The sequence below is a fragment of the Lemur catta genome, chromosome 20 (assembly GCF_020740605.2).
Source record: "Lemur catta isolate mLemCat1 chromosome 20, mLemCat1.pri, whole genome shotgun sequence".
NCBI lineage: Eukaryota > Metazoa > Chordata > Mammalia > Primates > Lemuridae > Lemur > Lemur catta.
The window spans coordinates 29,229,363-29,235,362 of NC_059147.1; positions in this window are offsets into that span (position 1 = coordinate 29,229,363).

The window sequence follows — 6,000 nt, forward strand, 5'->3', positions numbered from 1 at the left end:
CATTTGCTATGTGACCTTTGGCAATACTTCCTTCATTTGGCCTCAGATTTTTCTATATATATAGAGGGAAGTCTAGAGTTTGGAACACATGTTTCCTGTCTCTGGGAATCAGTCTGACATTTATAAATAGCTGGCAGGGCATGGACTAGATCTATGCTACTCAAAACATGGCCCACTGGCCAGCATTGGCTTCGCCCTGGAGCTTGTCACAAAAACAGAATCACAGCTCCTGAGTCCCCATGCTGAATCAGAATCTGCATATTCACAAGATCTCAGGGTGATTCCAACACCCGTCACAGTGCATTCACAGAGCACTGCTCCAAATGAGCTCTAAAAGTCCTTTCAGTAACCAGAGTTCTATACTCCACAGCATCAACAGGATTGAGGTGGCAGCGTAAGGCTTTTGGTTAAGAGGGGTTATTTCTTTGCTCCTGGGTGATCAGATAGCTCAGTTCCAGGTAGCTTTCAAAATCCCAGCATAATTTCCAACTGTGGGAAGAGTAATTTAAAAATAACAATACAAATGATGATGAAGGTGAATAAGGTGAAGAAAGGACTTCTCTGACTCAGGACCCTCTCACAGGCGTTCCCCATACCCTTTCTCCCAGGAGAATCCAACGCATATATATAACCACCTGGAGCCCTGGGGGCAACCCTTTCTGAGCTCATTCTGGAAACACTTCCTCTGAGTCTCTCCAGGCCAGCAGGAAATGGGAGAGAGGCCTGGAGAAGCTCAAGACACAGCAAAACAGAACAGAGTAGCTAATAAGTTCTAAGTGCTACACCTGACACAGTCAATGCTTGAACCCAAAGGTCACTCAGACTGCCCAGTCCAGGGATTTGCACATTGCTTTATTAAAACCAATCTTATAAAAAGAAACACAACTGATGGTCTTAAGTAAAAAAAAAAAAAAAAGGATGTTTACTTCATATTGTAAAATACAGAGTAGAAATGTCATGGTTGACCCCGAGGGCAGGGGGCGTTGCCATTCACTCCAGAGACTGCAGGGCAAGTGGACGGCTTCAAGCACTTGCAGCTGCTAAGTGGGATATCAGTACCAAAACCTGAAATGCAGGATTCAAGAATCCAAGTAATTAATAGTAGGGTTGAAGGTATGAGGGAGGTGAGTGGAAAAAACCTAGGGAAATGGCCACAAGGGGTGAAGGAGTTAGAAAAGGGAGGAGGCCCACCACTGCCTTCTCCTGGAGGGAGGTGGAGGGAGACTGGGCAGGTGGGCATCCAGGACAGGGAGAATGAGGAGGGATGTGGACCACCCCTTTTTCTTCCTTCCTGCTCCACTTGTGAAATACCAGACGTCCTGCAAAGTTCGGCTCCAATGCCATCTCCCCCACTAGACCTTCCTGATTTCCACAGCTGGCACTTACTGAGCTCCCCTCTCTCCTGCATCTGCCCTCCGAGACACTGTACCTCCTCCTATTTTATTAGGTCACTAAATGTGAAATGTCCGAGTTTGAATGAAAATTTTAGTTCATCATATCTCAAACAAGAAGCAGTACAATTAATCAAAGTATGTGCCTAAACTATCGACACAGTTTTGCTATCTTAACAGTAGCTTGTTTATGCCAGCAGCAAAGAAGCCTGGAGAGCTAGTGGGGATAAAATAGGGAATAGCGTTTTCCACAGCTTTTGGGAAACTAATTTTGTTTTGTTTTGTTTTGTTTTTTTGAGATACAGTCTTGCTCTGTTGCCCGGGCTGGAGTTCCGTGGTGTCAGCCTAACTCACAGCAACCTCAAACTCCTGGGCTTAAGCAATCCTCCTGCCTCAGCCTCCCCAGTAGTTGGGACTATAGGCATGCGCCACCATGCCCAGCTAATTTTTTCTATATATTTTAGTAGAGATGGGGTATTGCTCTTGCTCAGGCTGGTCTCAAACTCCTGAGCTCAAACGATCCTCCCACCTTGGCCTCCCAGAGTACTAGGATTACAGGCATGAGCCACCACGCCCAGCCGGGAATTGAATATTTTTCCTTGCAAGAAGTGGTCCAAAGCCTGAAAGAAGTGGTAGTCAGTTGGTGCAAGGTCTGGTGAATACAGTGGATGACACAGAGTTTCCAAATCCAGCTTCTGTAGTTTGAGCAGCATTGTTTTTGGTGTGTGTTCTTGCAAGAGGATTAGCCTATGTCTATTGACCACTCTCGGCTGTTTAATAGCAAGCATCTTCATCATTTCGTCAAATTGGTAGCAGTAGACATCTGCTGTAACCGATTGACCAAGTTTCATGAAGCTGTAGTGGATAATACCAGTGCTAAGCTGGACCACCAAACAGACACCATTAGCTTTTTTTTTTTTTTCTTTTTCTTTTCTTTTTTTCTTTTTTGAGACAGAGTTGCCCTGGGTACAGTGCAGTGGCATCATCACAGCTCACCATAACCTCAAATTCCTAGGCTCAAGTGATCCTTCTGCCACAGCCTCCCAAGTAGCTGAGACTACAGGCGCACCACCACACCCAGCTAATTTTTTCTATTTTTGGTAGAGGCTAAGTTTTTCTATTTTTGGTAGAGATGGGGTTCTCTCTCTAGCTCAGGCTGGCCTCAAACTCCTGAGCTCAAGCAAGCCTCCTGCCTCGGTCTCCCAGAGTGCTAGGATTATAAGCGTGAGCCACCACGCATGACCACCATTAGCTTTTTTTGATGAATATTCAGTTTTGGACTGTATTTCAGCATTTCATCTTTATCCAACCATTGTGCTGAATGCTTGCAATTGTCAAAAATAATCCATTTCTATCACACATAACAATATGGTGTAGAAATGGTTCGCCTTTATGTTGTGACAGCAAAGAAAGGCAAGCTTCCAGATGATTTCTCTTCTGATACTTGTTAATTCATGTGGTACCCATATGTCCAGCTTCTTCACCTGGCCCATTTGTTTCAAATGGTCCAATATTGTTGGAATAGTAACGTCAAACCTTGCTGCTAATTCACATGTAGATTGAGATGGATTCGCTTCCACTACAGCTTTCAGCTCATCATTACCCACCTTGGTCTCAGGTCACCCACATGGATCATTTTCAAGATTAAAATCACCAGAACAGAACTTCTCAAACCATCAGCATACTGTGCATTCATTAGCCACATCCTTCCCAAACACTTCCTTGATATTTCGAGCTGTCTGCACCGCATTGGTTCCACCACGGAACTCATATTCAAAAACAACATGAATTTTTGACTTATCCATGGTGTCACAAAAATTGCTCTAAAAAAAATCTGAAAGATAATCACAAGCCAAAACATGCATTTGAAAGAATAAGGATGTACCTACACAATAAAAAACTAAGTGAAATGTCAGAGATATCAACTGTCAAACTTAGTACCTAAGGAAATCAGACATTCCATACTTAATAACCTAATAACTTCCTTAAAAGACAGCTAGTGTGTGCCTTTTGCCCTCCTGCTGCCTGGAATGGAGAGGTGACGGCTGAAGCTATGGCTACCATCTTGGACTACTGGGAGATGGCCTTAGGACAAAGTTGCTGAGGACTTTGTGGGTCAGAAATGCCACACCATCCCTGGACTGCCTATCTCCAGATTTTTATGTGAAAAAAAAAAACAAATTTTATCCTAAGTCAATTATTTTGGGTCTCTGTTACTTGCAGACAACCCTAATTTTAATTAACACACTGGGAATTATTTCTGATTCCTTTTCTACCTTTCCTTGTGTCTAACTACCAAATCCTTTTGATTCTACCTCCTTGATATGTCCCAGATCTGTAATCTTTCCTCCGTCATTGTTATCTCTACCTGAACTCAGGTAATCAGAAAGTCTTGCCTGTATTACTGTGTCAGCCTTCCTTCTACCTGATCTCCCTACCTCTAGAGCGGCCCTTTCCAATCTACCTTTCATACCAGCAACTCAAATTAGCATATATATGTATACATATACACACACACATATACAGAAAAAAGCACAGAATCCAATATAACAAATACCCACCTCCAAAATTGTGACAACTATTAATCTGATCTGTCATTTTTATGAAGCAAATATGACAAAATTGTCTCATTCCCCTCAAGGGCAAATACTCTCTCATTCCTTCCTGATCTTGTATTCAACTATATCTTTTGTATATTTTTTCAAATTTTTACATACATTTATGAATGAATGTATGGCATGGTTCTGTGTATTTTTTAATTTTATGTATAGGTCTGCAACTTTTTAAAATGTTTTGATGTCTATCCATGTTGACACCTACTGAGCTCATTCATGTCAGCGGTTGGATAATGCTCCACCATGTGCCTCTAGCAGCACATCCATCTATTCTTCCATTTATGGGCAACTAGGTTGTTCCCTATGTTTTCCTTGAATAAACGATGCTTCACTGACAGCTTTATAAATGTGTGAGTAGGTCTCTATAGTTTATACCTGAAAGCATAATTGTGGGGCTTGGGGGACAGTAGTTGCTATGGGTTGAAATGTGTCCCCCAAAAAGATATGTTCAAGTTCTAACCTAAGGTACCTGTTAATGTGATTTACATGGAAACAGGGTTTTCGCAGATGTAATCAAGATAGGCCATTAAGATGCACCCTAACCCAATATGACTGATGTCCTTAGGAAAAGAGAAGAGACACAGAGACAGAGAGAATGCCATGTGATGACAAAGGCAAAGATTAGGGTGCTGTATCTGCAAGCACAGGAATGCCAAGGATTGCAGGCAACTGCCAGAAGCTAGGAGGAGCATGGAACAGATTCTCTCTGAGACTCCATAAGGCACAAACCCTGCCAACACCTTAATTTTGGAATTCTGGCCTCCAGAACCGTGAGATAATAAATTTCTGTTGTATTAGCCAGGCATTGTGGCACACACCTGTATTCCCAGCTACTTGGGAGGCTGAGGCAGGAAGATCGCTTGAATCCAGACATTGGAGGTTACAGTGAGCTATGATGATGCCACTACACTCTAGCATAGGCAATGGAGTGAGACCCTGTCTCAAAAAAAAAATTAAATAAAAAAATAAAATAAATTTCTGTTGTTTTAAACCACTCAGTTTGAGGTGATTTGTTACATCAGCCCAAGCAAACTAATATACTGGTGGAATCCCAAGTCATGGTCTGTGGGGGTATAGGTCAAGGTCAGAGAGAGGGCTTATGGCCTGAGACAGTAAATTGGGGCTGGACTGGGGGTGAGGAGCCTGCAGCCTTGGGGCCACATGTGGCCTTTTGGATCCTTGAGTTTGGCCTTTTAACTGAATCCAAATTTTACAGAACAAATCTTTTTAATAAAGGGATTTGTTCTGTGAAGTTTGGATTTGGTGGATAGGCCACACTTGGGGATGTCCAGACGTAGCCACATGTAGGCCACATGTAGCCTCTGGACTTCATCATTCAGGCAATGTGGAGCAAGAGAAGATAAATGAAATTGGCAAGGGACAGTTCTGAGTTTTAGAGAAAAGTATCAGAAAAATCGCCCACATTTAGAGCAGAATTGTTTGATTTGTGGATTTGCCTCAAATTCATTCATTTTTTCCTTTAAAATTGATTCATTCACTCCCACACACAATTATAAGGTTTGAAATACACAAGTTTCTCATTAATGACCATGGGTTATTTTTTGCTTACAACATCAGGCCCTGTTTTTAGACATAATCTGCTAATCTCACTTAATCCTCATAAAATACACATACTATCCTCTCCGAAACAGGGATAAGGAAACAGGAAGAAGGTGAGATGACTTGCTCTTACAGAAACAGTCTGGCTGATGGTTTAGGGTTGAAAGTAAAGACACTTTGGGTCTTAATGACTGTAAGGTTTGGGGCAAAATACTTCACCTATGTAGCCTACATTTTCCCAGCTTTCAAACTGTTACAGTAACAGCCACCTCCTCGGTCCAGTCGGGCACGATTAAATGAACCAAGCGGAGCAAACGCCCGGCGCAGGTAGGGCGTAAACTGTGTCGTCATTGTTCTCCGGAACCTCCGTGGAGGCCTGGCCGCTCCGCCCCCGGCCGCCAGGGGACGCTGTGACGCGGGTCGGGCTGGCGCGC